We start from the raw sequence: 20652 nt of genomic DNA on the forward strand, positions 1-20652 counted from the left end.
GATGGACCTTTTGCTATAATTCCCAAAGTGGAGGGCAAGAAACTCAATAATTCTGAAAACAATCATGACTATTATTTGCTTTCTGCAGCATCCAGAAAACACGGCAGCAGCTGCTGTCAAGAGAGACACAGGCCCTTACAAAAGCATAGTATAAGAAAACCAGAGGACAGGAAGGCACAAGTGACATTACAGATACAGTAAATAATACAATGAGGCAACAGCACAATACATTTTTCTATCTGTCATTACTAGGCTATGTCTGTTAATCTCAAATGCCGTAGCAAAGCTAAAATTACCTGGATAGTGCCTCAGAGGCACTGGAGAAAGGGCACTGGCTTTTAGCAGAGGTGAAAGAGCATAGGCCGTATTCTGGAGATGAGAAGAAGAGACAAGAGTCTGCCGAGGCAAGAAGCACGCTGGAGTGAGCCGTGCGGGAGGGAAGCGCTGAGGACGGCAGCGCTAGGGGCTGGCGAATCCAGCAGAACTGCTCAGTTAGACGGGCTCTGCCTGGTACTTTCAGGTCAAGGCCCATGAATTTTAAGTCCAGGGGGACAAAAAGCACATCATATTACAACGTGTCTTTTAAAAACTCTGAGAGCATACAGTGCGGGACTAAGCTTTTTAGTATAGTGGATAATGCTTCCTTTTGAGCACTCAACAATTGCCATGCAAATATACTCATTAGTTCGAAAAAAAAGGTTCAATAGTCATCTTACATGATTTTTTTAAGGTTTCAAAGTTTAAATCAAGCAAATATAACTAGCTATTTCTATATTTAAAACCACAAATGATCAATAATAACTAATCAATCAACCATCTAAACTACTAAGAAGATCATAAAGCAACATTATTTGTGTTTGTTCTTTAAACAAGGTATACTTAAATGACACTTTCCCGCTTTCCTCTGGAATCAGCACTGCTAGAAGTTTTAGGAATGGAAAATGATTTTATCCATTTATTTTAAGTAATCAGCTGACCCCAGAAAACAGGGTTTTAACTAAAACCACCATGCCGAGGCCAAGAGTGAGGCTGAGAAACCGACCCCACCATTATTTTCAGGCCCACTGCTATTTCTCAGTCCCTTTTCGATGTTCACTGTGCATCGAAATGGGAGTTATTTAGCTTACAACCCTGCATTGAAGTTGCTTGTCATTAGCAGGAAACATTTACAAAGCCATTTTAAATCACAGATGGATGTTTTAGCCAGGTCCACGGACAAACATTAATACAGTGGCTAACTAGATAAACTTTTCCCCCACACAAGCTTTATACCACTCTGAACTTTCACATCCTTTAGTACTGCTCAGTTTTTTAACTCTGTGCTTTAACAAGAGACCTCAGTGTTGTTTTACTTTATCTCAAAAGGAATCCCCTCTAGCCATTTTAGACCTGGGTGGAAGGAAAAAAGAGGAGGGGTTTTAGTTCAAAAACTAAAACTATGGGGTGTTAATCTGAAACATCCAACTAGACCTTCCTTTGGGCATGGCCGGACCAGAGCAGAACATCTCCGTTCTCAGCAACGCGCAAACAATTCAATACCTGTTCGTCTCGTGCCTCTCTGAAAAAGCACCGCTTGTTGGTTGCCTATTTTTAGGATCTCTACTGAAGGACACACTGAAGTGTTATAGATGGTACCACACATTGACTTCTTTCCTGCTTTAAGATCCTAGCAAGATTCATTTACATTATTTTTATTGTTAACTAAGTTTACTACACCTCTATGTCAAGAAAATGTGGTTTTCTTCACCTTTGGAAGTGGATACAGGATAAAATATACCTTACGTGACTGAACTTAAAAGACATTAATTATGTGACACTGTACATCCCAAAACCAACATTAAAATAAAAAATAGCTGTTTTAGATGATCAATCCAGCTTGTTTACTCAACTACCTGGCTAACAGCCAGAAGACAGGCAATTTGAAGAGGATTTATAGATTAATTCAAAAAATAAAAATCCATTTTCCAGAACAGCATTCACAATTCACCAATTCCTTCCTAGTCAAAAGAAATGAGGAGGAAATCCATCCTTTTTCCAGCCTTCTCGTACACGGTTTTACAGTCAAAACACACACTTCTCAGGGTAAATCGACTCGCCTGTTTACACTACCTTTCATGTTTCCGTGTGCACAACTTGCCTACCAGTTTTTAGTGATTATGTAAACAGTTATTAATACCATATGGTTTCTACCAGTCAGAAAAAGTCCTGGATAAAATTGCTCACCAAATGACCTTTATAGTTTTCCTTTGGCATGATTAAGCAAGAAAGTCCTCTAATGATCATATTTGCTTTCTAAGTGAGATTATTTCAAAAGGGAGGAGTAACCCATGAAAATTTTTTAAAGAAATAAAGCTGGATTTGCACAAGCAAGGAAGAAACTCAATAGACAAATCAGAACGGCCCCTAAACAATCAAAGTGCATAAACATAAAATACACACACACACATTGTAAGGTCCCAAAAGATTACAACAGCGGTCCTCTAAACTGACTTCTCCACTCCCACCAACAGTCATTCAGAAGTTCTGAGATCGGAGCCAAAGTACAGTAGGTCACTCTTGCATTATATAGCACTGCTAAACATAACAGATTTTATAAACTTGTTACAGATAAAAGCAACGTATACTGCAGATAATTATAAGCCTACCAATACCAGGTAAGAAAGACGGCCAGAAAATACAATATTTTCAATCTCATTTGCCACAAGAAAATATTTTCTCTCCCTCTTTTTGTTTTTAAATGAAAAAATTCTGACTTTTCATCAAAAGACTATAAACCAAAAATCCTCAGACTTTACTCTGCTTTTCAGCAAGCAGAACTATTTGGGGCCAAAAACTGGGAAAAAAAAAAGCAAGAAGAAAAGCAAGAAAAAGTCCTGGGTAACCTGAAACGTCAGCTATGCAAGCTAACATTTTGCAGCGGCAGCTGCCGTGTGGCGCTGGATGCTCTGTGCTAAGGGGACCCTGCGGTCCTGCAGCGAATCCAGCAGCTCAGCAGGGAAATGGCCCCAAGGGCTTTCCCGCAGCAGGGAGACCCGCTGCCCTGCGAGCCCAGAAGGGCAAAGCCTGTGCACGGCACCTCGCGGGGCCGATGCAGAGCCGAGGCTGCGCGGGAGCACGGCACCCTCTTGCTACCGCTTCCCCGGCCGAAGAGCTGGGCAATGCACGCACCCATCTTGCACCACAGCACCGAGAACTCAAGTGTGCAAAGTGCTTTTAAAATGAAAGCATGCTTTATTTCTCTCCTTTCAGCTCTGGCAGTCACTCTTGAAGAAATCGGAGTAGCTGGGAGCTTCCCATACAAGCTGGCTATAAAAGTCGCCTTTCTCTCGTTAGCTCCACGTGACCCACTTCTCCACCTTGAGCCTGCTGCAGTAGTATTTAAATGTCGAGGAGTTTATCGGTATATAACTGAAATGCTAAGGAGAGGGGGGCGTATTAGTGGAGACAGGAAAAGGCCAAATTTATGACACATAAAAGGCACTGCTATTTCAGAGGAAATTTATAGCCCATTGGAGTTAAAATATCATGCACCTATGAGATCTTAGTGCAGACATAATCCAGAAGGGAGTGGGAAGAAAACAGAGCTAACTGAGTGCTTTTACAGGAAAAATTTGATCCTGGAGCCTGGCAGGCAAAGTCGTAACTAGCTTCATGTTTGCGTGTGTGATCTGTGCCGGCAACAGTGTAAAAACAAAGATCCCTACGGCCCTGAAAATTAATGGGAGGAAGCGAATTGTGGAAACAAACCGACAAAGGAAGATGTATCAAAGGTTTCAAATCTATTCATTATTATACATGGTGGGGTAAAAGCACAATGAATCACAGCCGATCGGTACTAAGACTCTCTCTCAGCATGCTTGTGCAGTGAGTAAGGGGGCAAACCCAACCCTGCAGGAAGCTCCAGGGGCTTCCACCATGCAACAGTGGAACCGGCATTTCCACAGAAGGGCTCCTACTGCAGACTGCTGAAACGGAGTCTTTTTAGTCCATTCTGCCCTTTGCATGGAGCAGCTTTGGAGCTTCCCAGTCTCCCTTCACGCGACTGCGGCACGGTTACCTTACTGCTCGCTTGCAGAGCGAGGGGGAAAGGGAAAGCGATGGGATGGGGGGTTAGTCCCACACCTGCAAAACGTGCCCTGCGAGCGCACTTGTGGGTCTCCCCCTCAGAGAGGTCTCCCAGCACTGCTGCACCGGCCCCATCGCAGCCGGCTCCGACTCACCCTACAAAGGACGGCTGCCTTTAGAGCGTACTGCTGGCACTGTTATTTCAGAGGTACAGAGGGCAGCATCGAAAGGTGTCAATCTAGCTCATTTCACAAATTTTAAGTTCCTTTAAAATTATCTTTCCCCTGTAGTTCACTTTGCAAATGCAGCATGTGCGTTGCGCCCAGTTTTTGTTTAGTTCACCAATACTGCTACTGCATGAACATACCATAACTTTAAATATCGAATTAAGGAAGTCACGGTTCAAAGCAACCTTTATCAGTTTACTATGCCACCAAGAAATATCATTACTGAATATTTTTTTCCTAGGTTAAATCATGATCAAATATTTCTGTACAGCAAAATAGACACCTTTTGTATCAATGAACTAGGGAGCCTAAAGGAAGTAACGACAACAGACGCGGAAGCACTGTTGTATCAAAAATTCATGCACAACGCTGCAGACAGTGGAAGTTCAGAGCCCAGAAGCAGTAATTGTCTTTATGGCCATGACATCAACTGCTCTCTTGGTAAGGGCTCTCTTAGGATTCACTGGGGTACCGTATTGCATCTCTTTAGAGAAAAATCTTCCTTTATTTCTTCTCTTTATTGAGAAAATAATTAATCCATAAAAAGTTGCACTGATGTTAAAAGCTTGAACATAGATAAAGCAGCACATACGCTCCTGCAGAACACAGGACAGATGGTCAAGGACAGGCTCAAACTTAACTCTGATTTCCTTTGTTTTGAACTAAGTAAAAGATATTTCAGAAAATCCTTATGAAGGGAAATATTAAATCAATAAACACAGAATAAATCTGGCTTATCTCCCTTTATAAGCCTTACACTTTGTTAAAATTATAAGCTGTCCTTAAGAGCAATGCTATTGAAACAATTAAATGCATGTGTTATTCTGCAAACAGTAAGCATGCAGCAAATTAATAATACATGAAATATGTTTATAACTAATACAAAAAACTTTTTGGATATGCATTTCAGGGCATCAGACATGAACTCTCACTTTGGCAAGACTGTCCTTTCTCCATGCATACGCACATATACATGTTCACAAATACAGTTAGACACAGATGTGCCTAAGGGAGGACAGCATTAGCAACAAAGGGCAGAATTTAGAAAGTCTTGAAATGAATATGCCACAAAGAGTGGAGTGCTGGTAGCTGAGCAGGGAACAATTCTGATTGGAATTGAAGTTAAAAACCATCTAAATTGTTTTTACACTCCTTCAAATGACTATTTTGTGAAATATAAACATGGGCCTCCTGTATTAAAAAGTATTTGTGTTTTGGAAAATAATGAAACTTTAGATCAGTGTCATGTAACAGAGTTGAAGTACAAGAAAGAACATGATTTAGATTAGATGGAAGTTTGTTAATTCAGATAATACTGGTTATAGCTGCTCCGAATTTTCATGCCGAATGTATAATTTCACCATGAGTTTCACTGTAAGGTGTTTTTTTTTTTTTTTTAATCTCCTGGATTTCAGTGTTTATCTGAAAATGACTTTCTTTTTTTCACTTTAAGGCAAATTTAGAGCCCTTTTATTTGCAGACAGTATCTAGAATAGGTGACCACTTAAGTCTCAAAAGTCAGTAGACAAAATGTATTTTAGACACCTTTACTTGAAAAATCTCCATAGCTCGACGTGCTATACCCAAACGTCTTACATTGGTTAGGCTTGCTAGTAAGCAACGCCGCTCTCTGACTGCGGACGGGCCCTACCATACTATTTCGAAACATCTACAAAGAGGAAGGTGTCAGATTCCTGCTTAACTGTGGCCATCCTGGCACTGCACATCTACTCTGGCTATCTTTAGCTCTACAGTGAAATGAGCACTTCATTACTGAACTCCTACTTTTAAGCATCCATTTTTTATACTCACTCAAAAAAGAAAGCACCCTAGACAAGCAAAGAAGCCCACAGACTCGCAAAAACTAGATACTATGATTTGTGCTAACGAAACAGAAATAGCAGCATGACCGAGACCCGAATACATGATATGACACGTGCAGCTGTCTAAATAGCACTGCTGCTGGTGTCACTGCATGCTAATGGCATTCCCTCCTGCTTGGCCTCGGCTCTCCACTTTACACAAGAGCTTAAAAATTCAGGCACTTCCAGCTCCACCTAGACTGAACAAACACTTAAACAAATAGGCAAAATAGCCACAGGGCTAGTTAAGATTTCACTCATTTTCAAAAGGATTCAAGAAAGCTTGGGTCATGTGGCAAGAACCCAAGTGTCTCTTATTTCTGGGGTTTAAAAAAAAAAAACGGTGGCAAGTTTTTATGTTCTTTCCATCCTTATGAAGGTATTTTTCAAAGGAAAAAAAAAGTAGGAAAGAAAAAGCATTTACACTTCCCATACAGGAATGAATAACTATGTTCTGAAAACAACAGCAGAGAGATGTTTAACTGTCTTCTCCATGAGAAGACGTTTTATTGTAGAAACATACTGTCTGGTGATGTATCTGCACGGATTTTGTGCATTTTTTTTTTTTTTTACATTAGAATTAGCCTAGAACAATTTCAAACATGCAAACATGAATTGGAGATATCCCTGATGGTTTACCAACCCAGCAGAGGTATGCCATGGTGCTGTATGCCTCCTAATTTTACGAACTTTTCTGTATAATTTACCTCCAATGGCTTTATAATCCTGACACAATGTGGTGGGTCCAGCATTCTTGTCACTTCAGTTCTTCCTTCATAGCACCCATACAACCAGTAAAATATTAAGAACCAGAAATATCAGCCAAAAGATCTCTCTTCTCTAAGAGATTAAGTGTGTCCCTGCACCAGAATCTACTGGATGCCTGCAAAATCCAGAAGAAACAATTTTAGGAGCTTTTGAGAGCATCCATACTTTGTGAAATCTGGATGCCATCACATAAACTCAGATCTAGACTTCAGTTTCATGCACTAAATTAGAAAATTTTGGATAGACAGAGTCAAGAAATAAATAGGGGTTTATGTGTGATTTAACTGTGGCACCAGAGTATTGATTAAGAACACACTTGTAGCTAAATACAGCAAAATACACACCGTTTCTTTACAAACCAGCAAGGGAGCTTATATTTAGTTGAAGCAATTATTATCTTGGTGTTAGCTTTACTTTTAGTGAAGCACAAAACTCTTCTGGGTCTATCACCAGACAGAATTCAACGTGTGCAACAAACAAAAGCGTTCGTGGCTGCGCCCGCAGTGATCCGATATTCGGAGCAATCAGGTATTCCAGAGCACACCAGGCGCTACTACATCTCCTCTGAGAAGGCCGAGAGGACTAACATACACCGGCTCCTCCCCACTGATACCATTCTGGGCGTAGTGAGAAGACTCCTGTTCTCCTGTGGGCTTTCACAGATAGCAAGGAAAATTTAGGTGGTCAGCCTTAGGAACTAAAAAGACTTCTACAAGCTTTAAACTCCCTTGAGGGAAAAACCATTGCTTCAAAGGAAATTAAACCTAGACATCAAAAGAGATGCAGAGGAAAGACAGAAAAGTCACTGTTACCAAATGCAAGAATATCTTTGTCAAAATATCCATAAGGTACTAAAATGCATAGAAGTCTAGCAGACACAGCTCACAGACACTTGTTAAAAAAACAGACCCAAACCAACTACCTGCTATGTGGCTTGAAAGTGAACTACTGTACAGAGGTATGCCATTAAAGACTCAGCAGGTCTCGTTCAGGCAATTAGAAACAAATGCCGTCTTTATGCTTGCGTGCCAACTTCACGTAAACCTCAGAGCCCACGATTTCTGCTTGGCCTCGTCCACGGGAGGAGTCTCCACCCTGCCTGAGGACACCGCGCTCACACGTGCCTCGCCACGTTCGAGCTGGGGACCGTTCCCCCCACCAGGAGAGCGAGGAGGGGTGAGGGTGGAGAAGGGCAAGTCTGCGGGAAACACTAAACATCTGCACAAATTAATGAGTTCAATTTAATTACCTCCCAACAGAAGGATTAAATAGGGTGCAACTGGTGATGCGAAATCGTCCTAATGGGCTCCACTATTTGAAGCTACTGCTCATCAAATTGAATTGATTTTTAAATAGGGGAAATTCAAACATCTCCCATGAGATACTAACACAATTCCCATCTCAATCAAATGCTTTGTAATAGTTACACATACAATGTGATTTTTGAGGAAGAAGAGTTGATTATTTCTTCCCTTTTCGTTCCTATAGGAGACCTGGCAAATTAATAGTATTATCAGAACAATGCTAAACACTAGCACTAACTGAAGATGAAAAGTGTACAAGCATACTATGAACAGTATTTTCAAAGTACCTAAAAATGACATTTTTTTGAAAAAAAGCAGTTACTAAATATCTTGACTGCCTGAGATGGCATAAAAGTTAGGCTATTGTTAAGTTCTTTATAATCTCCAGAAATAAATTTGCAAGTATGCAAATGACCTGAAAGTAATTTAAATTAAGATGACAATTAATTAATCTGTATGTGACAGTATGTTCCCAAAGCAAAGATTTCAAATTTCGCTACTGAGTGTCCTGCACAAGCTACTATAAACGTACCTGAATTCAGAACGTGCCAAGAATTCTTTAAAAAGTTTCTATAGGTGGCCATGAACAGAAGGGCAAAAATTGCTACTGAGTTCAGGGAAGTTCTGACTTAGGCAGAAAAATGACCGTCTTTTAATTAAGAAAAAAAATTAAGTCTATTGTACAGAAACAATCTCTACCATTTCAAAAGTATACAAGAGGATTTCTACATAAAATAGACAATGTATCATACAATTTCTTTGGAGAAGGCTTTTTGCCATTACCACTGAGGACAGAACAGGTAACCCAACTTCAACGATTTCAGGTTCATTTAATCAGAAAAAGATTTGAAAAATATATCTGGAGCTGAGGTGCAGCCTGACAAGTCCTATCTCCCACGCGATTAATGAGCCAACAATTTGCCAAAGAAGGGTCCATGTATGCACTCAGTGGGCAAGCAAACATTTGCCCGGACAATTGGTATCTATGCAAGAAAGCCACAGACTGAATGGTCATCAGGTGTTAAATAGCAACTGACATTTTAAATGAAATCCAAGTGGTGTCAGTAGGAAAGGTGCACTGAACTGGAGCAACTGAAAGAGGGAAGGCCAAGGGAAGAGAGCCAACACAATGCCTAGGTGTCTTCTCATGGGCACCTCTGTCTCTTTAATTTTATTTTTGCTAATCAATACTATAACAGTAAAGTATTTCCAATATTGGTTTTGTGTAATTCTTCTTCATTGAATCATACTTGCATGAAAGGAAATCAAACTCACGCAGCTTTAGAGTGAGGCTCTATTCTAGGTGACATCAAAGACTAAAACAGGAGGGGAAAAAAAAGAAGAAAAAAAAACACCCTGAGCAACGTTAAATACCTAACAGGAGATGACAAATCAGATGGGAATTACTGTGGTAAAAACATAATTAAAAACTTGATTGAAGTTAAACAGAATTTACATAACACTGCAAATTAACTTTATGCTGAAAGTATTCACTGAGAAAGCAATAAAAAGGCATTTCATTAGTAATCTATATTTAAACAATATGTACAATAGAGTTGTTCTAATGAGAAATGTAGGTTTTTTAATAACAGCAGTTTCCAATGGCTGCCAAGAGACACTGCTATCACTGAGATTTCTGCATATAAACAAACAATCTTTGGCAATACCATTTCTGGATTGTAGCCACGAGACCAAGCACAGGTTGTTGCTGTATAGATTGTTGTTATAAATTAACTGCATTTAAAACATGAGGACAAAGTTCTATATTAAATATTTAGCATGGGCATTCTGACTTCACATGAAGGAACAGCCAGACTTCAGCAGAACCAGAATTTCACCTATTATGCTTCAAGTTTTCAGGAACTCACATCTGTTACTGACATTTCATTCTAATCTCTTTAGGGACACAGACTTTGCAATAGTGATGAAGAATCACACTGCAATCATCAACGAAGTGACATAACACGATACTACTGGTAAAATAATAATAATGAAAAATAGTCATAACAACACTGATATAAACTACTGGAATGAATATCATTCATCATCAAATGCAAAAGCCAAAACATGCACATAAAAAATGCACTATTACAATCCCAAGAAGGAAAATCCCTACAAAACTTGACGCAGAACATAGATTTAGTTTATCCTAGGTGTCAGAGGGAATTCAGAGAGATTCCATTCACTTAAAGTTTTGTCACTTCTTCCTTATAACAGAGAAATATGTTTCAGTTTTTTTTTAAGCTACAGATCCTTTACAAATTCTATTGAAAGTCTGGCAGACTTGTGGCAACAGCCCTACTTGGTCACCTTTTACAAATAACCCATCAGCCTCCTTGGGTCAGCCAGCCACAATCTTAAACTCATGTAATAAAACCAATGGGGTAGTTTATGTCAGTATTATTTCCTTATTTTTATTTCCTAAGCAAGGGATGAAGGCCATAATTTCAAAAAGTATTAGGGTGCCTTAAGATGCAGTCACTCATTGGATTTTTCAATTACAATGAGGTTTTCAACGCTCAGATGGCAGTTCAGTGCCACTCTCCACTTGTTGCTATTGAAAGCATTTTAGAAAGTCAAGCCCAAGCAACAGTGACTCTGAAGGAAAAATAATCAAGAGAAAAATAATCAAAATCTTTGGAACAAAAAGCTTTGAAACAAAACCTAAACACAGTAAGAAGTTTCTTATGACAAACTTCAAGCTTCTTGGACCTGAAAGAAGTAGTTTTATATCTTTCTTTTAGGTATCAAATCTGTATTTTGAGTGCTATAAAATAATATATAGCAAAACAAAGTAAAAACAGCAACAAAAAAGATATGTTCTATGTCCTGCAATGGTAAACTCAAATATCAGAAAGCTACACAGTCAAAGAGATGGCACCAGGCACTATGAAACTATGATGTTGATACAGACACTACCTTAATTAACAGGCATTGGGATATTCAGGGACAAAAGACTTGACTTCTTTGGCTGACACATTTCTAGCTCATATAAAAGGACTTAGATGCAACGGCCATGAGCCAAGTGGCTTATTTCCCAAAGTGCCCCAGGCAGAAGCCTCAAGAGGAAGAATCTGGAGAGAAGATACCCAGAATATCCTGGAGCTTGTTGAACATGGAGCTCTTCTAGGATGTGGGAAAGGGGGAGTCCAGTGCTGCCCCTGCTGTGGGAATACTGCATCCACCGAGCTACTGTCCAACACACTAATGGCAAAACTGAAAGACTCTTCCTTCTTCCAAATGCTTATGAATTTTGATAAAATAGGATGGGCAAATATGACAAAAGTTTGGTTAAGGTTCATGGCCCTGCTCAAGGTTTAGACATAAACACATCCACCCTGGTGTTCTTTCCTGGTTGATTAAGACAGGAAATTTTAAGAGTCTCATTTACTCTGTTGTCTCAGAACAACTCTTCTCTCTCCCCATCTCCTCCTGCCCTCCCTGTAAAAGTCAATATCCATGATGATGAGGTAGTAGCTTGGCAGGCCAAAGTAGGGTAGACATCCCAGCCATAGACTTTTCCTAGGTGTCATTAACAACACACAAGGATATTTGTGGAAAAACAAACAAACAAAAAAAAAACAGCCAAGCATGGTATGAGGACCACACTGCCTTTGCCTCCTCCTTCCTGCTGACAAAGGCTTGCTCAGACATGCAGCCAGGAGCTCAGGTGAAACAAGGTCTTTAAAAGAAGGATTAAAAACAGCTATGCGGGCTCAGCTATGTCTGCCTAGGTGCACACCTAGCGTCTGAAAGTGGCTTGTACTCCTGCTGCTTCTGCTACAAGAAACCAGACAAGCCTTCAGCGGGCCCTCTCTGGCATATTCTCCTGCGTTTTGGCATTCGGCAGCTTAGGAACTTTCCGAGTCAGGGGCGTAACTAAGTAAGATTGCCTACATTAGCGAACAGTGCGGTACAGTCAGTATCTCTAGGGAGAAATGGTGCTGAGCCGGCACCCACACTTGGTGTTTGAGGAGATTTTATTTCACAGAGGCCCTAGGTCAGCTTCACGCAGCGGGGGCGCCTGGGAGCCCTCTTGCGCTTCGCTGGCATCTGGAGGGACCCGGGCCACATGCTGCATGGGGAGCTAACGCACACTGAGCAGAGACCACTGCAGAGCTGCTTCCAAACCACGGTCATGAGCCAGGTATTAATGTAGATGACCCTCGGGCGGTTAGAAGAAATCATAGCCAGCAGGGTTATTCAGCAACAGTAGTAAAATAGCCAGATTAAGGAATTATTTTAACAATTGCATTTTGTATGTATTCTGGCTATCTATGCAAACTGAAGGGAGAACTGAAGTGCTGCCTGGTGCACCTCCTCTGTACAACACGGGACCTTCCTCCCTGAAACACCCTGGCAGGCAGTATGGTCACCTGGGGTCTCTTCATTCAGGCAGCACCTACATGCTCCTTTTATCTGGTAAGAAAGCAGCTTTATTCTGGAGAATTTGCAGCCTTCCTGAGTAGCAGCAGCTCATCCCGTATGTACTACAGAAACTATGCATCTTATAGGTTGACTATATCCTGGTGGATCCTTGGACAGAGCTGTTGCCAGGAGCACTTCATCAGCTGTGCTGGCAAGGTGCTTGGAAAATTATCAGTTATACACAACTTTATATTATTGCCATGTATTTTCTACGAATGCTGCTGATTCAGTTATTTGAATGCTAATCTCTTACTGCCTTTACTGCTGCCACAGAAGCTCTGTGTATAGTACTGCCCCTTAAAGTTAATATTTATTCTGTTTTGCCTTACACCAAGTTAGCTACTTTCATTGTGAACCACTTTCATTGATAAAAACAATACTATATCTGAACAATACCTACTTATTCTGAAGAAACACAAACTTTAGCTAATGTTACCAGCAATACAGTTGTAAAGGGGTTGGATTAACAATGTTTCAAAGCATTCTGAAACCAAAATGAAATCAGTATTTCTCAACAGGAATGGTATGCTAACAGTCCATAATGCACATTATGGTTGGGTTACCATGATATTCAAATCCATAACCCTTGAAGATATAGCAAAATAACCTTTAAACTGACATGAATGTTCATTACACAATTTGATGAAAAGGGACTAAAAAAGCTGTCTTGTGAAGGGTATCAGATTTAGCCCTTAAAAGATAACTATCAACTAGTATTAAGGTTCTATCCTCACAGTAGGCCATCTGTTGAAGGGAACTGATTTAATTCTATACTTTCTCTGTGCGAAAAATGCTTCCATTAAAAATGAGTCAATAAGCATGCCGGAGTGGGAGGAGTTGTTGTCCCAAGATAATAAAGGCAGATGATGGCAGTCAGACAGGCTGATGTGAAGGAGAATTACTTCCAAGCAGTATCAGCAATCCATTTTCTCCTTTTTTTTCTTTTTGTAGCCAAAAAGATGGACTTACTTAGGTAGGTTGCAAGAAGTAAATCTAGACATGCTCAGATATTTGCTTTGATTAATACATTTCTTCTCTAATAATTCTGGTTTTTGCTCAGCTGACTATGAAGTGGATAATTTATGCACTTAATCCCAAGGACAGGTCAGAACTCTCTTCTCTGAGGAGAAGTGACACAGGCTAAGAAGGAATCTGGTCTTTGCCCCTGTCACCGAAATCGGGAGAAAAACTCCTTAACACCCGGTAACACCCCCTCGGCCAGCAGTACATGGAGAAATGTTTTCTTTCCTACTGATTTCAAATTTCACCAGGTGACCACTAAGAACCCCCAAAACATGACCTTTGGCTCTTTAAAGTGGCACTTTTCCTCAGCAATGCAATACCTTTCTTATTGCACAGTAAATTCTATTGGGTGGTTGAGAAAAAGATAAAACTGGTTGATCTCTGAAACAGTTCAGATGAGAAAAAAAACCACACTCACACACACAAGCTGGTTACAGGTCTAGAGTTCCTGTTTTCTAAAATAGATGTTTCTTAAAAAAAAACAAACAAACAAACAAAAAAAACCCACTAAAAGCAAAACAAGAAGAACAGACCCCTCTGTTTTGCCCAAGCACATGAATATCAATGTCATCTCCACAGCTATTTTTTGGAGCAGAAAGGAGACAGCCAGCTTGCAAAGTTGATGATAATTGCTAGATCATCCTGTGATGAAGGGCAACATTCATAAGGAGCCAAAGTGGCCAGAAGAGCATCCCACCACATTTACTGTAACAGCCTCTGGGAAAAAGCATGCACGATGCTATTTCAACAACTGTGCGAGTGACCCAAATTGTCAAGTTTCGTGCTGCTCTCCTGCTAAAGGCTTGCCCACAAATTTCAGGCTTAAAATATTTCATGCAAATTGTTGCATCCAAAACCTATTTATCTCACAGATTTTCTATGGAGTTGAATAAACTAAGATCCTCTTCCCTCCTAGCTCCTGAGATTTGCATCCATCTTGCTGTTATGTGGAAGTGCAGACACCACAAACTAAGTTCCTCTAGCAGAGAGAGAGAGAGAGAGAGAGAGAGAGAGAGGGGAGCGGACAAAAAACAACCCCCCCCCTTCCCCAATCTAAACCGTAAGTCAGGTACGTAGTTCAACAAGTAGCATGATAAACCTCACAAGCATCTCTTTCCTGGCAGAGGAGATGCTCCCATAGGGTCAGCATGTTATGCCAAGGGCTGATGGCTCCAGCTGGCGGGAGGCGCGGGAGGAGGTGCGCTGTCCTCGGACTCACCCAGGAGCGGTGATCTCAGGAGAAAGGCATCGCCCCATCAGTTCCGAGAAGAGGATCAACACAGCAGAAAGCAAGCTGCACTCGGCACTTTTCCTTTTTTAACACGATGTATTTATACTCAAGAGAATGCAGCTCACATGCAGTATCGACCCAGGTCAGAAAGACTATACTTTCACCACTGAGGGCACAGGCAAGGCACATGTTTCTAAAAGACTCTTCCATACTAGGCTTATTCCGTGCAATAATTCTGTACGCAAGAGGACAATGCACAATCTGAAGGGGATGCTGGATTTGGTGGGAAAAGGACATAATTAGAGCTGGCTGAAGAAAAAAACATTTGCATTACAGTAAAATCTACAGACCCAGCCACGGTTGTGAGTCTGTTGTTCTACGCACTGCACAAACAGATCAGCATGAAATGATCTTCATTTCAAAAAGCTTATAATTAAATCAAAAAAGCAGCAGAGAAGACCTACAGGATTTTTTTTTAAAGCTATGTATAAAAATATGAATGCCCAGAGTTTACTAAAACTAAAAATAGGGTTTTAATAAAGTTGTTCAAGATTTGTATTTTCCTTTGGAGGACAGGAGAAGCTTCTGTGGAAGCCATCAAATTAATTACTCTTAGGCTGCTTGAAACTAGAAAAAGCTTTGACTATGTCCATACTTTTGTGGAAAGGGAGGGAAAATAGAGCCAATGCACACAGCAGGCAACTGCATATTTGAATATACTGTTATGATTACTTGGGAAGGTATTATGATAACTTATGTAAGTCACTGACATGGCAGGAGAAGCTTCCCCACACCTCTGAAGTCTGTGCTCAAGAGAGGCCCATTCGCGTCCTCCCCCTTCCAAACTTGGGCCCTGAGATGGGCAGGTCAGTGCAGCCAAGACGGGCGCCTGGATCTGAGAACAGGTGAGCGGTAGCACACCAATCCCAGCTTCTGGTTCGAGCCTATACAGAGCCAATCCAGTCATCTCTGTACCCCGGTGCATTTTATTTCCAATGCTAGATCAGTTCATACCAAACCAGCTCAGCTGTACCTGCAAAGATATCCTAAAACTCAGAGGCAAGCACTTTCTTCCCACACACCACCATGACCAGCCTTCACCTTCTGCAGACAGTCACTAAGGTTTGGGAAGTACTTTTATTTGGTATGACTTTTACAGCCACTTTTTATAGGCACTTTGGGATGGTTCGGTCACATCCGTATTTGGAATACTTGTGGACATACAGAACGCGCTGTTAGGTACAGATATGCAGTTCACGATCTTCCAAGGCACCAACCTTTATTTTGTTGGGATAGATGTACAGTAACAGGATGAGTGACTGATCTAGGCTAAAGCAGGTCAGAGAAAGCACCAAAGTGCAGTACGCTGCCAGAAACACTACACTGCTTCAGTAGAAAATACCCCCTCCTCAAGTTTTAAAAACCTGAAAAGAGAAACAGCGACAAATATGAGCCCTTTTTGGTGTACACTGATTACCTGACTTCTTCCTTACTGTGAAACAGCACATTCCCACCCATTTCAAAATTCTTAAGACTTTTTCCTCCATAAAGCATACAGAATCTCAATTATGTGACTTTAAACCATGAATACAACCTGTTAACTGCAATCACCACATAAAACCTAGCTATCCTATGCACAGAGCATGACATACTTACTTTATTGAAAGAGCAACATCCCCACAAGTAGATAAGCAGGCATAGACTTTTCCAACTTTGGAGATAGGCAGACAAACTGTCAGGAAAACTGAAATTTTAGAATACCATGCTAACAAAAGCAAACACAGAAAAATCCCCCCCCTCCCCCCCCAATTCCATTTCCTCACTATTGGGGGAAAATGAGAGGTGGTCTAGAACCTCTTCTGCCAAACATCTACCTATGCATTTGACAACCTGAAGCTAGCCACAACTCCCACGATACCCAAGGAAGCCTTCTGCCGCACCAGGCAGAAGAGTAGAGACTCAGGCACATTAGGAAATTTTTAAATTCTGAGAGGATGACACTTCTTAGCTCTATTGCTTAGACTCCAAGCACCAGCATTAACACCACATTTGTTTTTCCCTTCAACCTGCTTTGTCAGAGGTGATGTTCAGGATGACAGCAAGTCTTCTACACAAGGATCCAGGGTAGCTGGGGCTACAGGGATACAGAGACAGCCACTATTGCAAATCCTCAAATAGTGAAAGTAACACAGAGACACAAGGAAGTTGAAAGGTCTCACCCAGTGAGAAACACAGAATATAAAGCATGTAGTATCAGTCCTGTGCTCTTACTGAGTCTGAGCATTGCTGCTTTCCTCTTTTTCAGTTCAAGCCCACAAAACACTGAGCATCTCCAGCAATGTGCCAAGCACGCTCAGCATCTCCTGCTTTCCAGAGGACCTCAAAGGAAACAGTCAGGACCTGGCAGAGCCCAGACTCCCTATCGCTAGCTGAGACAGCCCACTCCCTCTTTATCTTGCTCGTGGCTCTGTTCACACAACTACTTCTTGTCACTTAAGGTGGCACTTTACACATTTAAAGTTCTCTGCAGACAGTAGCTTGCAACTACCTCCACGTGCAGGTGGATGACAAGATCAGGACCAGCCCTCACTGATACACCTGTCTTCACAAGCCGGAAATCTGAAGGCAAAGCTAAGTTTTCCAAAAGCGTAGGCAGCAGCAGAAACGACAGCCTCGCCTAATGGTGTTCATTAGGTGTTCTTCCTGACGGAGATCGAAGGAGCTGGTGCCCCAACACGGGGCTGGCGCTTGGCAGGATAGCCCCAAACGGCACGGCCACTTTCCCCCTTCTACTCCACGAGCTGAGCCGGGTCGCTACAATGCAGCAGCCCATTAATAAACACGGCAGCTGCATCTCCTCCGTAGGTGGAAAACCAGAACATTCAAAGTGCAAACCAAGTGCTTTTATCATTTTTGCACGGAAAGAGGAAGCAGGCTTTACCTTTCAGCTGCACAGCATTTAGGTAAATACTAGTCTTTTCAAGTCACTTGCTGGACACTGTCAGCAAAACACATAACTCAACAAATAGATCTTGTGTAACAAATTGCTCAAGCACAAAAAAACAGATTCTTAAAAAAAGAAGATATCAGTTATGGGTTAGGAGTAGTGACAGAATCCGAAACTGTTCCTTTGGAAAACAATCTCCATCTTTTTATGCAGATAATCTGTATTTTCATTTAGCATTGTGTTGCACAGCTAGGATTTTTTCATAAACTGAGAAAAAACTCTGATGTAAGCCGCTTTCCAGAATTTATTTAACAGGACCTGAAAGTAATCTCTCGTCTCTGAAGCTGCTAGCCACTGTAACAGGGAGAGGCCAGTATTTTTAGCTAAGCATACAAAGCCTTTGCTGTCTCTCTCCCAGCCCAGCCCAGCCTCAGAATTATCTCCCGCAACAGCCGCTTCCAAAACTGCCCTCTGACCTGCCATTAAGTCCTCTACTAGTTATGACTTAGTTACCAGGTTGTTTTACTGACACACTGTGTGCATCTATGCACATGAACACACACATGACCACATGCATATTGTGTGGATCCATTTTAGATGCTTACAAATAATTATGCTAATCATGTGGCAGAAGCTGCTTTTAAATGCTTTCTTCCCACTTTTAAAATGCTTACTGGAAACAGCATTAACTCAGCAGTCCGTAGGAAGGGAGAGTATGAGTTAGTACATGTTAGCTAATTCAAAATGTCTTCTACAGATCCAAAAATTAGAGCTAATTTCATACACAAAGTTCACCATTAAAATCTTTACAGTTTTATTTTTCAACAGATTAATACTTCAGCAATAATTCCTGTATTTAGTATATGGAATAATGCTGAAACATTAGCTACCTGCAAGCAGCAATAATGCACAAATTTTAACAGGGTGCATTTTAAGCCATACAGTGTGTTAGCCAACGCTCACACACTTTGGCCATTTTTAGATCACGGTGTATAAAATACAAACAAGAAACTCCAAAACCAACAAACCCTTTCTGTTCACTAAGTCAAAACAAACAAGATCTATCTGAAAAGCTGAATAATTTCTAGCTGTGAGGGAGAAGAGGAAACGAGAACCATCCCTGAAGTTGCGAAACGATGACGCACCTTGCTGGAGCAATGACCCAAGAGGGGAGCCAGAAGACCCCAATTGCTATTGCTCCCCGATTACAATATCACAGCAATCCAAAGTCACATTCTAGGAAGAGGCCTACAGCTTTACTGTGACTGTGAGTGAAGACAGGGCTATTTATCTCATGAGGATCCTGGTTTCCCCGTCTGTAATCTGGAGGCCAGATTTGTAAACCAGAGCTGCCAGGGAATGCCACAGGCAAGGAGGCAGATTGGGTGACTTGTATGGGATTGACCGCAGAAGGACTGCTTGCTTATGAAACGGTCCAAAGGAAAAAAAGAAAAAGAAAAAAAAAAGTAAAAGCAAAATGTTGGCAGCATTGCTTAGATTTGAAAAGAAGTCTATACCATTTCTTAATGGCATAGGCAGGGCAGGGCGTAAGGGAGTACCTAGAGAATGAACCAGGGATATGAGATCACTTGAAAACAAAAAAGGGCAAATCATATTGCTTCCCAAGGTTCAGGGGGAATATTTCAAACTTTGACGCTCTGAGCTTACAAAGTCATATCCAGCTCCACTCACTTCTGTGTTTTCATTGACAGGCTGTAAAAATACGTCCCTTCCCTCCCATCGGGCCTAGCACTTAAATATTTTAAAGACCTAAAAACGCATCGAACATCCACAAAATCATGCAACATTGATCTCAGCCTTCTGTAAGAGGAGAAGAAAGTCCCCTAGCAGATATACAAATAGCAGACTGAAACAGCATCCCACTGGCACAAGGCTGCCATATTAGCCTTGTTTCTCATGAGGCAGCCATTGAATTGAATTTAAAACAGATGATACACCAAGGAACACCAGAATGAGCACAGTGCAGGGAGAAGTGCTAATATTCCTCTGCAGACTCAAACAAGATAACTAACCTGACTGCCTTGGTTTCGCCATGTTTTCAGTGGAGACACGTCAAAACGTAGTGGCAAGAATGGATGAATGCTGGCAGAACGCTGACACTTTGGAAAAAACCCTGTACTGTGAAACAGCTAAGTGTTTCTATTATTTAGACTGCTAGCAATGTTGTAATTTCAATGCAGCACAATAAAACACCTGACTTCATTTTTTCCGGGTGCACAGCAGTCGAGTGGGAGAGAGCGCGGGCGCCAGCGGCAGGAGGACCTGCTGCAGGGCGCAGCGGGTGCGCGCGGCAGGCAGGGCGGCCGGGGAGGCTGGCGACGAGGGGAACGCGCCTTTCCAGGCCAGACTGGTTTACCGCGCCGCCTTTAGCCCCAGCCGGCACAGCTGCAAGTTATAAATGCTGGGGCAGGCACGAGCGAGCAGCATCCCCTCCTGGCATTGCTCGGCTCCTGCGCAGGGCCCCGACAGTGGCGGTGAGCGCACGGCGCGGGCCACCGGAGGGGAGGGGAGGAGAGCGGTTTTATGAGAATATGCCAAATCAATTCTATTTTTTATTTCCACTGTTGCATATTACTACACTCTCTCCACGGCTTTCATGAACTCTTGCCTTACACCGTACGGCATTTGCCAGAAATCAATATCCCCTCACCCTTGCAAACCAGCAGCCGATGCCATCGCCCTTCCAGCTTTCAGATCAGCCAGCACTGCCCACGGCACCGGGGACAGAAAACCCGTCTCTCTCTCGTTTCATTCCACCCAATTCTTCAGCTGGGAA

General features: G+C 41.7%; 1 protein-coding gene across 7 annotated transcripts in view; it reads right to left on the reverse strand.

The window, feature by feature from the left end:
- ZMIZ1 (zinc finger MIZ-type containing 1) overlaps nucleotides 1-20652 on the reverse strand; it is a 363439-nt gene that overhangs the window by 264873 nt on the left and 77914 nt on the right. The window contains exon 1 of one of the 7 annotated variants that reach the window (XM_067299866.1): nucleotides 297-371. The exons of the other annotated variants lie outside the window; for them this stretch is intronic. The gene's annotated coding sequence lies outside the window, so the exon portion shown is untranslated. Of the gene's footprint in view, nucleotides 1-296; nucleotides 372-20652 lie in introns of those variants that run through there. 7 annotated transcript variants of the gene reach the window in all.

The sequence above is a fragment of the Apteryx mantelli genome, chromosome 7, assembly GCF_036417845.1.
Source record: "Apteryx mantelli isolate bAptMan1 chromosome 7, bAptMan1.hap1, whole genome shotgun sequence".
Taxonomy (NCBI): Eukaryota; Metazoa; Chordata; class Aves; order Apterygiformes; family Apterygidae; genus Apteryx; species Apteryx mantelli.